Genomic DNA, 12571 nt, shown 5'->3' with positions numbered 1-12571 from the left:
TTCACTCAAAAACAATAAGTAAATGGGTTTGTCTGCCCTGCAATTGCCTCTAACTTGACCAACACTAGTACAAAGTGAATATTGTTGATAACTGATATAATGTGAACTAAATAATGTAATTTAGGACAGCTAATTTTACAGCGTATGTAAAAACGGATGTGCTTTACTCTATCTATAGTTCTTGCCCAGAGACGAAAGAAATCAGTCGAGTTAGATCATGTAACACATTGGAAACATTAGTTCTTCACAAGGGGCAGGTCGGCCACACATTTTGGCACTAAAGAGGCCACACCTGCAATATTACGGCTTGCTTATCTTACCGCCTTTGACCTGCCAGTTCCATATTCTCTTAGCATGGTATAACCTGTGAGTGACAGCTTGGTATATTACATTTTACTCCCCTGCAATGGAAATGTGATGCGATAGGGCTCTAATCTGGGACAGGCAGCGGGATTCTTTCACATTGCAAGGAGCTCAGTCAATGCACAGCTGGCTGATAGGAATAATCTCTAAAAGGGGGGCATTTGTTCCCAAGCTCCACTAGCCACAGCTACAACAGTTGCTCATCTGGATAGGGATAAAGAAGCAGCAGCCAGGAGCAGTGAATCAGTTTTAGAAGGTCGCGTGGAGGCAACTTTTTAGACACGGAGGTGAGGAAAGGCGAACTAGAAACAATATGTATGCTCCAGTTACAGCTCTGCAGACCATTAGGTCACTGTGCATGACAGCACAGAAGTCTCAGGACACCACTCGCCCTGAACACCTAACACATCAGACTGCTTTACCAGCATATTTAAAAATTTGATGCAGCAGCGCTTGCATTTTTCATTGATGTACAGTAGATTCTCTCCCGCGCTCTGAGGGATGGCCTTTAGCAAGATCCTCAGTAATAAGTTCCACCACAATCCAGAAGAGGTTGTAAAAATTGTTGATCAAGCACGGATCTTTCAAATGCCCTCTTTGGGAGAGGATAATGAACATTTGCGGCTCATGGGTGCACATACAGTCAGGTCATTTCATGGCAGGATTCACAGTTCTGGCTTTTGAAGTAGCAGACGACGTATCTCTGCATGCAATTAAGCGAACGCTTTGGATTCGTTCCATTTCTCTCGATGTTAGACGCAGTGGCATTAATAGTCTTCTTTCATTCTTATCGCACCGGCTCAAGTAATAACAGCCTTTCTGATTCTTTCAGGTGACTTGACTGGAGATTTTTGCTTATTTATCCCCTTTTTGGTGAGATTGGTTTCACTTGAGGCCATAATCACTGACTCCTATGTAAAACAGGGACTCACTATTTCACACTACTATTACTAGTTTCATCACACAGCCTAACATTCACCATGTAATGCAACTGTAATTTTAAATTTTACAACCACTCTGTTAGACCAGACATCCCACAGAACTCTGATCCGTCTCCCAGCTCAGCTGTCATTGGCAGGCATCTTGACATCTCATTTAAAATCCTATGATTTCACCACAGCCAGGATATTTCTGCAGATTGTTTCATAACTTTTCCGGACACTCTCTAGCCAGGAAGAGCAAGGTGTCTTTTCCAAACGTAGTGCTGAAGTCCCTGTGTCACAGTCTTAAGTGTCAGCCCACAGCCTAATAAAGCACTGTCAGGCTGGAGGTTTCAGCCATTAAAAGTTGCCTGTGGCCCTGTGAGCGGCCTCAACCACTGGCTACATGAGACCATGTGATTTAATACGGCCCAAAGAAAACAGGTCTATATGGATAAGCTCCCCCCTCTCACATATGCCCTCAGCCTTTCAGCATTATTTATGCTCCTGTTCCTTATTCACCCCACTGTTAGGGGGATGGATCAGTGGCTACTGAAAAAGAGAGTTTAGTGCGAACATTTCTGTTAATTTGTGGTTCTCAAGAAAAAAATGCAATCAGTTAGACGAGTATAAATGTGTGTGTGTTTGCTGATTTTGACCTTTAAATAAAAAAAACAATATCTTAGTCAGTGACCAGCCCGCACGGTGAAGGCAAGATTCCACTTTTCCTCAACAGCTTTCGGGTTGTCAACAGTAAACATGTCCTAGTCTATACCCTAAGGGACTGCTGTGATCAGAGGCAAAGCGTTTGAGTCACAGCGTGAAGTGAGGTATCCAGCTGGCCAGGTCACATGGAGAGCCTGGGTACCTCAGGACCTTTTCCCGCTCCTCTCTGTTCCAGTTCAAACCGGCGAGGATCCTAAATGCGAGACTGGGGATGTGAGAAGAGACTAAGAGGGTAATTACAGTGTGTGCTTTTATTTCTTCGTCACAAGCCCTTACGCTTTAAGAAGACTGTGATTATCCTCTATTTATCAAATATGTCAATGCCACGCTGTGTGCAGACATCCGAGGGCAGGTCCCTTTCACTCTCAATAAGGGTGTTTTATTTTCAGATCATTTCTCCCTCCGCCATAGACATTTGATAGAGCGGAGACTCGCTCTACCTCAAGCTGCTATTCACAGTAGATACCGAATAAAAAGGAGACATCTTCCAACTTTATTTGTGGGCATTCAAGTACCTCATTTGCTATAAAGTTGCTACATTCAAACGTTACAACCCAAGTACCTGTGACAGTAAATGTCCAATTAGTGCCCAACGTACCTAAAGCTGATAGTGTGATGTGGTGCAGTTTGGTGCAGCAATTCTAGCTTAGGCTCATGGTCGCCAACAGTGATACCACAAAGTTTAGTTGCAATCAGATCCAACCGGGCCAGGGTCCCTTTTCTATCACACATGCTACTAAGGTGCCGTTTAGCTGTTGTATCATTGAGTCGTTGAGTGCCGAGTATTATATAGCAAATTCTAAGCTGTTGAAGTTGATTCGATTTTCCTTAAATAATCAGGCTTTTAGTCTACACATTTCACTCTTACCTAACTCTTAATCAGTTTCTCTTTTTTTATCCCTCCTTAAATGCTGCACCTTGTTTACTGCAACATGCTGCATTCAGATTGTCTCCTTATTTTCTTTCTCATCTCTGATATCCCTTCAATAACTCTCTGAAAATAAAACACAATTCAGATTCAAATGTCTGACGATTTGTTATTAATTACAAACTTAATGTGGTGTGAACCCAGGTTATAGGAGCTAGACTGTATTATTTTCAATCTAATATAGCAATTTTACAACTAGAAAACTGTAAAACAGCTCTAGTAGTTCATAACAAGGCTCGTCTTTCATGAGATAGGCCCTTGTTTTAGATTAGGATTTCAAATCGGATCCCTTGACTGCTTGTTTTCTAAGTTAAGCTTAGAAGCTAAGTGGGGGACACTTGTTTTACCTGGAGTGTATTTGTTGTTTGAACAGGATGCAATTGTCCTTAAATGGCGGTGAAATGTTTGAAAATCAAGCGCTCCCAGAATTTGTAGCAGGAATTTTAGAGTGGAAGCTCACTTTTAGTGCATTAACAGGCGAGTAGCATAGTAATCAGGAAATGCTCATTCTTTACCTTATTATCGTTAATCAACACAAAGCGTAGTATTGGTGGTATCAATACTTTTTTGGATCAATTTGCCCACCCAAGTCCATGCAAACACTAAAGTTTGAGCCCCACGTAGACATCCGTTTAGAGTCTGTATGGACTTCGGAGGTGACAAACGTATGTCATTCATGTCCTAGCAGACATGCAGACAGGGAAAACATGAATTGAACTCAATTTTAAAGCTCCTTTCTCATGACATTCTTTCTGTTCAGTGGTCTTGTCAAAAAGCATCCTGCCACGGCATGGTACCTGGACTCTGTTCTCCACAGCAGATATATTTTCCCACAGCGCAGCTGCTCATCACATGACACGTCTCCTTTAGACATCGGGTGGGTGAGTAGAGTTGAGTCAAGTTGAACAGGTAGCATGTGGAGGAAAAACAGCTCAATCTGCCAAACGACACACGATAAAGCAGTTACTTTACTGCATTGATGTGTTTGTCCTTGTTTAGTAACATTTATGAACATCGATTGTTTTGGTGATGTCTATGTCTCTGAGTAACAGATTTTACATTTGAAAACACGGCTGTTAAAATCCCCTGCTTCACTATCTTGTTTTGCTACAGATCACAGCCTCCTGACTTAGACTTATAAGATTGTTGTCTGTGGTGAAGTCACTGGTTATAATAGTCATACTGAACATGTGAGCCAGTGTAACATATGAGCTAAATCTGAAAGTTAAGGGTTTGAAGGCAGCGATATATAAATTCTAGACAGAAACATTTTTTGTTAGACAACAAGTAGACAATTTATGTCAAATGGAAACACTCCTCTCTCCACTTAAAAGGTGGTCTACAGTATACCACCATTTAACAGTTGCTTAGACTTTGACTTTGGCAGTACATGACCCTAATGACGCGCATGAACGCTGGGTAAAACAAAAACCCCAAGTCTTCAGTCGCCACAGCATGTTTGGTTATCTCTGACCTGGATGACTGAGAATCTTCCCAGATGTGTTTTTAATAGTTTTTTGGACGGCGAAATCGGGATGTGGACACACACACACTTGTTAGTGAGATAAATTTAGTGCAGCTTTTTTTTGGAATGAGATTTTTGTTAGATGGTAATGACCTCTGGACTACACGACACCCTCTCTAATCACAGGTTCACACTGCCAGCGTATTTCACCCAAATTATAGAAAAGCCTGTAGGCCAGAGTGTGACTGTGAATATAAATCACGAACATGCTTATATGCAGTCAGTCTCTGCTGCTGAATAATAGCAGGCTGTTTATGTGCTTCTTATTAGATTGACGTGCAGTGTGGACATGGGCAGGTGCCAGCAGTATGGGACAGCTGACTATAAATAAGGAAGTGAAGCCATTTAGAATGGCAAAAAGGTCTCCGGAACATGACTTGGCATCACAATACATTCCGCCGTTAGGACTCTTCATTTTATAAAAGGCAGTGGCAAGTGTGCTGTGTGGACGTGGAAAAGCACAGGGATTTATACAAGTGCTCATACATATAGAACCCCAGAGGACAGGTGCATATTCGGGTTTGTTTTTAGGTTTCTCAAAAAGATTTTTGTTGAAAATCTAACAAAAAATGTTTAATCTTAGTTCCTAAAGAAAAATCAAGATTGTGTGCAGCACTATCCCAAGAACCAATGGGTTTAGGCACTTTATCAGAAAACACTGGCAAACTTTGAACTTGGATGCCCATTTGGGAAGTCCCCTCTTAGGGTGGTCTAAAGACGGGTCAGCAGTATATGACGAAATTGTTGATCCCGATCTGGAAGCTAAAAACAATGACTAGCCTTAATGAGTAACGAGGTAATTGTAATCTCAGTTGTTACTGCCTTTGCGACTGTGGAACAGAAAGGTAGAGCGGTCGCCCACCAATCCCGCAGTTGTTAGTTGGATCCTCCGGCCCTTGAGCAGGACACTGAACCCCAACTCAGTTGCTATATTCTGCTATATTCCCTGCTGTTGTGTTTCCTTTCAATTTTATTTTCATACCATCTATAGCCAAACAACTTGCAGTTAGTGAAAAGTGAAAAATATAAAGAAAATTAAATGCAAACAGCAGTACAGTGCATCCGGAAAGTTTTCACAGTACTTCACATTTTCACTCCACATTTTGTTACGTTACAGCCTTATTCCAAAAAGCATCAAATTAGTTATTTTCCTCAAAGTTCTACAAACAATTCTCCATAACGACAAAGTGTAAGAAGTTTGAAATCTTTGCAAATTTATTACAAATAAAAAATGAACAAAATCACATGTACATAAGTATTCTCAGCCTTTGCTATGACATGGAAACTTGATTGGAGTCCACCTGTTGGAAATTCAGTTAATTGGACATGATTTGGAAAGTTATACACCTGTCTATGTAAGATCCCACGGTTAACAGTACATGTCAGAGCACAACCCAAGACATGAAGTCCAAGCAATTGTCTTTAAACTTCTGAGACAGGATTGCATTGAGGCACAGATCTGAGAAAGGGTACAGAAAAATTTCTGCAGCGTTGAGCGACCCAATGGGCACAGTGGCCTTCATCATCTGTAAATAGGAGAAGTTAGGAACCAGCGAGCTCTTCCTAGAGCAGGCCGGCCAAACGGAGCAATCGAGAGAGAAAGGACTTAGTCAGGAAGGCGACCAAGAACCTGATGGTTGCTCTGAAAGAGCTCAAGAGAGAGGAGAACCTTCCAGAAGAACAACCATCTCTGCAGCAGGCCTGTATGGTAGAGTGGCCCGACGGAAACCACTACTCAGTAAAAGTCACATAACAGCAATCTGAAGGACTCTCAGACCACAAGAAACTGAATTCACTGGTCTGATGAAACAAAGATTGAACTCTTTGGCCTGAATTCCAAGTGTCATGTCTGGAGGAAACCAGGCACCGCTCACCACCTGGCTAATACCGTCCCTACAGTAAAGCATGGTGGTGGCAGCATCATGCTGTGAGGATGTTTTTCAGTGGCAGGGACTGAGAGACTAGTCAGGATTGAGGGGAAATATGAAATGCAGCAATGCAGAGACATCCTTGATGAAAATCGGTTCCAGAGCACTCTGCACCTCAGACTGGGGCGAAGGTTCATCTTTCAACAGGACAAGGACCCTAAGCTCACAGTAAACATATGAAAGGAGTGCCATTTGGCTGTGCACGTAGGCTCCCCATCCCACTTGATGGACCGGATGGAAACTGCCCCAAAATAGCTGTGCCAAGCTTTTAGCATTGGTGCTAAAGGTGCTTCAACAAAGTATTAAGCAAAGGCGGTGAATACTTGTTTTTTTATTTTCAATCAATTAGCACCGATTTCAAACAAACCTATTTCACCTTGTCATTATGGGGTATTGTTTGTAGAATTTTGCATAATAAAATGTGGAAGTGAATACTTTCTGGATGCACTGTAAAGCATGTCATGTTGTGGCTCTTACTATAGAGCTTGTAATCATGGTCAACCTGCTTTTCCAGAACTTCCCCAGATAAAGCAGAGAAACATGTTAATATGGGGACGTTGGAGGGAAAGCATTTAAAAGCATTAATGTGCATTTATACCCTAAACTAAAGCCACAGAGAGCAAGTTTAAAAAAAATGGTAAAGTCGCCCTTTAAAAGAAAGTAAAGTCGAGTTTTTGTTTTGTAAAGAAATAAATTCAAATGTCCCTTTGGATACTTTTTCCTTACAGTGTGTAAAGTCCAAAGCATCACAGGCTGTAATGGTGGTGCAAATCCACTGAATGCACTGTTTTATAGTCCAGCTTGCATTAAACTTGCATGAACTAATATTAGGTGAAAGTAACAGAAACAGATATGTCACCGTTTTTTTCAGTTGTCCAGTTTGGGAGGAACAGTAAAACACTAAACCCCATTCTCTGAACCATATTTTCAGTGGCCTGAATTCCTTTTTCTAATCAAACACTCGTTTAGCCAAACCTTAAACACTGTTCAGGTATTCAGACACAATTTGCACAACTCATCCACTGTTTTTTTTTTTTACTAAACTTTAAACACAAAACAGTCACCAAATACATTTCACACTTGTGTTGCAAAATTAAAAACACTGGCAGCAAAATGAGAACACAACTCCAACACACTTGTGATCTTTTACACGTACAGAGACATACAGAGAGTTTCGTGTGATGAACTTCCATGTGTTCGTGTGAGAATGGATGTACGAGGAGGAAGTGGACGAGGGAGACTAAGAACAAACCTCGTTTATAGGATGAAAATGAGGGAAGCAGTTGCCTTGTGAGTCTCAATTACAGTGATTGTGATAGGAAAGTGCTAAATGTAGTTTTCACTTTGACTGATGATAATTATTTCCTAATTACATTTACAATAAACATTTACGGTCACTGTAACTACCTGCCCTGGATGCTGTGTCCTAGATTATTTTATGTTGTGTCTAACGAATGTCCTGTGGTGAATATGTTTTTACTCGCTGTGTGTATGATGTGAACACATTGTTTCGTTTCGAACACAGGATATTTGGTTTTAAGGTGATAGTTTGGTGTTGATTGAAAAGTCTGGGATTTAGTGAATGTAGTTTGAAGTTTGGGATTTGTGTTTAGGGTTTTGAGAAAATGGGTGAAGAAATATGTTTTGGCACTTGAAAAAACTGTATCTCACACACCAAAATGCACATAGCTTATCGTGAGTAACTAAAACTATTGCAGGTTGAGAGAACTGATGTAAGCAGCAACCTACCTGATATGCACAACAGTTATAAGGTGAAAAACAGTTTACAACTACAACTACGTCCCCTCAGTTAAGTAGTGATACTTCCTACTTCATATACAGTCATTAGGTTCACTTTTTTGTCACCACAGACTTGCAGACAACACACACACACACACACACACACACACACACACACGTTTTATTTTGGCCTGTCGTCACTTTAAGTCAGTGAATTAACATTAGCATTTAACCAGTAGTTGTGACTGAGTAAAAGTGAGAAGCTAATAGCTGAGTTTTAGGCCACGCTGAGCTTCACTAACAAGAGATGCAGAAACGCCAAAAAGATTGATGATGATGAGATGATTTCAGACACTTAAGCCTGCAAACGTTTGTCACAAAAGATGGTCTAAGCAGCAGAGGAGCTACGATAAGAGCCATGATGTAATGGTGTCCTCACCTTTGGATGATAAGCCGACAGCTCCTCCTAGATGTCCCCCTGAAACTATCATTCTAGGAGGGACTATGTTGCAGGTAAATAGCTGCTCTCTTTTCCTCTTTTCTCTCTTTACATTTATTTGTCATCACTGTATGACATTAACTTTTTGTCTTCTCTCTCCTGTGGTTGTGTTTCTCCCTCTCTGTGTCCCTTTCTGCATGTGTCCCGGGCTTTGGAGCCTGTCCGATGTTTTGTTGTTGCTTTTTGTTGCTCTTTTTCTTTTCTCTCTTCACTTTCCACTCACCCCAACCCCCGGTCACCCGGCCAAGGCAGATGGTCGTCCACCCTGAGCCTGATTCTGCTGGAGGTTTCTTCCTTTAAAGGGAGTTTTTTCCTCTGCACTGTTGCCTACAACAAACCAAAACAGATAAAATAAAAATTAGGGAATTTCAACTTGACATTAAATAAGCAACAAAACCTAAACATCTAAAAGTATCAAACTCAGACTTTTGTTGAAAGGCCAAGACTATTTAGAGTTTAAAAACCTGATGTTCACATACTCACCGTAAGTTTAGTGTTATCTGTGTCAAGCTACAAACAAGACATTTATTGAAGCTGAATAAAATTACCTGGCAATTGAAACATGAAAAGAGATGTTCTGGTCTACACATACAGCACAATCGAAGTCCAGTTCCTAAACTAAGACTTTGGAAAAGTTAGGTACTGTAACACCAGAATATTCATATCCATCATATTACACTTGCATCCCAGTGTAATACTGGTTTGGATGGTATGAGTAGTTTCTCAGCAGGAATGTTAAAAAGAAGCATACACACACTTTTCACCCATAAATTAAGGAAAAACATGTCACCTACAGTACCACCTCCGCAGAGAATGATACATGCTGCCTGCATTTCCATTTTGTCTGGGATTTTACAAAACCTGTGTTTGACAGCTGTGACAACACTGTCATATAAACAACTGCATATAATATGGTGTATCCAATGTGTTATGAGCTGTGGATGATTGGTTCAGTCTTAATAAAGGCAGTTGAATTGTTTCTTTTCTACACCCCTTTCTCCTAAATTGTACAATCAACAAGGAGGAAGGTTTTAATCACTACTAAAGAGCTGCCATCCACATTTGTGTCAAATTGTGCTTTAATATATTTAATTAGAATCAACTAAATAAAAGGAGCAGTGCAACGTGAATTTACAGCTGATTTGAAAGCAGCAGAATGAGCATCCTCTCTTTATTTATAGCGCACTATAAATACATGATTTTATAGATATTGTCTAAAGCTTGTCAGGTGATTGGTTCAACACATTTTGTCGTGGCCTGTATGTCAACAACCATTGAAACCATCAATGCAAGGTCCCACTTGCAATCATGACACTTTGAACTGCGTACAAGGTCTCAACCACAAGCATTTACTACAAGTTGTCCCCTTGTTTTGACAAGGGTTCAAAAAAAACACCATATGGTTCAGCACACAATTGATTTTGGATTGAATTGCCAAAGTGAGTTAAAGGGCAAAAGGAGCAGCATGTTCATTTAGTAAAACAATGTATGACCACTGCAGCCGTTAGCGGCCCCCTAACAAGCTCACATGCAGTCTAACACGTAGATGTGGCTGGGATGTGTTCTTGGACACATTTAATTACTCTGTTGTTCTTTCAGCTATGCCCCACATAACCTCATGGAATTCTTTGTGCATTCTGAGAGATATTACAACCTGTGTGATCCATCTATTTAGTCATATTTCTCATTTTGAGACGCTAAGTGGCCAATGTTTAACGCTGGTGCTGCACTTTGCACATGAGCTACAGCTGGTCACACTGTAATAATGAAGTAACAGCGGTTTGATGTTTTCTCCTTGTTTTAAAATGGACTCTGAGCTGATGTCGATGCAGCACACTGTTAAAAGTGAAACCTTTTATTAAGTGGCTGTGGGATGAATCAATGTAGTGTCAATCACCAACTAAGAGCAACATAAAACATAAAAGAGGTGCACATCTTTTCTTACTCAGAACCACTTCTGAGTCTGGGTATAAAACACAAGATTGCAGCTATAAAAGAAAAGCTTTGATTGAATCCTGGAAGCGACATGTCGCCAACCTGTGGTAACGTGTTATTTCATGTGTAGCACCACGCCTGCAGTAATCATGTGCTTTCTAACATGGCGCCGACCCCGAGGAAGGTCATTTCTATCACTGTGTGTAAGCCACATAAATCATGTATGCACACACCCAGTTGAGCTCTGGCTCACCTGCTTTGCACCCTAAACCCCCACCCCCATGCCGTGGCCCAGATAAACACAGGCACAGATGAACTCTTCAGGTTATCCCCCTGATTCCCCTGGGTACACGTCAAGGAGATTACACAGACAATGAATATGCAAAAAAGGAGCAGGAGAGGAATGACAGGAATGTGGGGAAAGGCAGATAGCGCTGCTTGCGGCTAATATTTGAGAGCATAATGATGTCATCTCGATGCTTGATCGGTGAACAATCGACCGACTGTAGCTGCTACTTATCTTGTCACTGAGGTCACACACGGTGGAACTCAAAGTTCATTATAACCGAGAGAAAAAGACAACAAATGCTAAAACCAACAGCTACAGAAAACAGCTAACTGTGAAGAAAGTGGTAGAACATCATTATCAGGAATCAGTGAGTCTTTTAACTTGTGCAACTCTCCTTTGAAAGGTCTCCTACTAGAGTGTGATCAGCCCAGAGGGAGAAGGGGGTCTATAAGGTAGTCCACACAAACGAGTGCAGTGACGCCTACGAACACCAGTTCTAGTCCACACAGAGCCAGGGCATTGATCAAGCTGGTGTCTGAATAAACTAGGAAGGCAACAGGGGTGTAGTCTTACTCCTCCAGTTATTTATGTCTGTAACAAGGAGGCTTCATCAGCCGGCTGGTGGGGCCGATGATTAGGAAAACTAGTTAAAATCCATTTAATCACAAAAGGAAATTAAAAAAAAATATTTTGGCTTCATGGTCCCATTAAATCTGGACAAACCAATAACCCAGTTCACCTTCTTCACAGTGAGTTTCGAGCTGTGCCAAGTGCACTGTAGTACGATAAAAACAGAAATACAACACGAGAAGCTGGAATATGTGATTGCAGTAGAGCCAAACAAAGTCCCTTTTCCTCAATAAATTGAATTTTTCCAATCTTTTATTGTAATATGAAAGATATTCTTTGATACACAGGCATTAGTATGTGAACCCATATGTTTTTATTACAGTATTTATTAGATCGAAACATATTGTAATGTACTATATCAACTAAAATACAGCTGATCTGATCAAAAATCTGATCCATTCCTTATTGTAATTGACTGTGTTTTGTCCCCTCAGTCTGTTAAACTGCAGCTCTCCTAAATGATAACTGATAAATCTTGCCAATTAATGGTAATTCTGTGAGTAATTTTTGAGTAACAGACTCAAATTAATGCTAAATGTTAAAGTGTGTTCTGCACTTGGTGTCCGTACTCAGCCAAAGTTGGGACCTTCAATAATTTGATGCAGCACTTTGTGGACACTACAGTTTGTGACATGAAGCAGGCTACTGTTCTTTTTTATTAGTTTGTCACATTTACAAATAATCAACAATTTAGTCAATAATAATTATTGGATCAAAGTCTTTATTAGCAGATACCTATTAATAAAGAACATGAAATGGTATCAAATAAATGATTATAAATTTTAGGGTATTTATTTATCCTAAATCCCCTCTTACTCTAGAACCATTAGAACGATTATTGAGATTTGTATTACGTTAACCCTTAAAGTATTGTCTAATATACAGCTTAGGTGCAAACTGCAACCCGACTCTTACAAAGTCGGTCTAAAGTGCAGACTATTCATTTATGTATTTATTGATTCTGTTTTCCTTTTCCTGTCTAATACCAGTACAAACAATCTGTTAACACTCTGTTATGTTTTTAGGTCAGTGGATGCATTTCAAAAAATGTGCTAAAGTGATCACATCAGTAGCTTTGTAACTTGGGT

This window comes from Channa argus, chromosome 19 (genome assembly GCF_033026475.1).
Source record: "Channa argus isolate prfri chromosome 19, Channa argus male v1.0, whole genome shotgun sequence".
Classification (NCBI taxonomy): domain Eukaryota; kingdom Metazoa; phylum Chordata; class Actinopteri; order Anabantiformes; family Channidae; genus Channa; species Channa argus.
The sequence above is the reverse complement of the archived record's forward strand: the minus strand, read 5'-3'. Positions refer to the sequence as shown.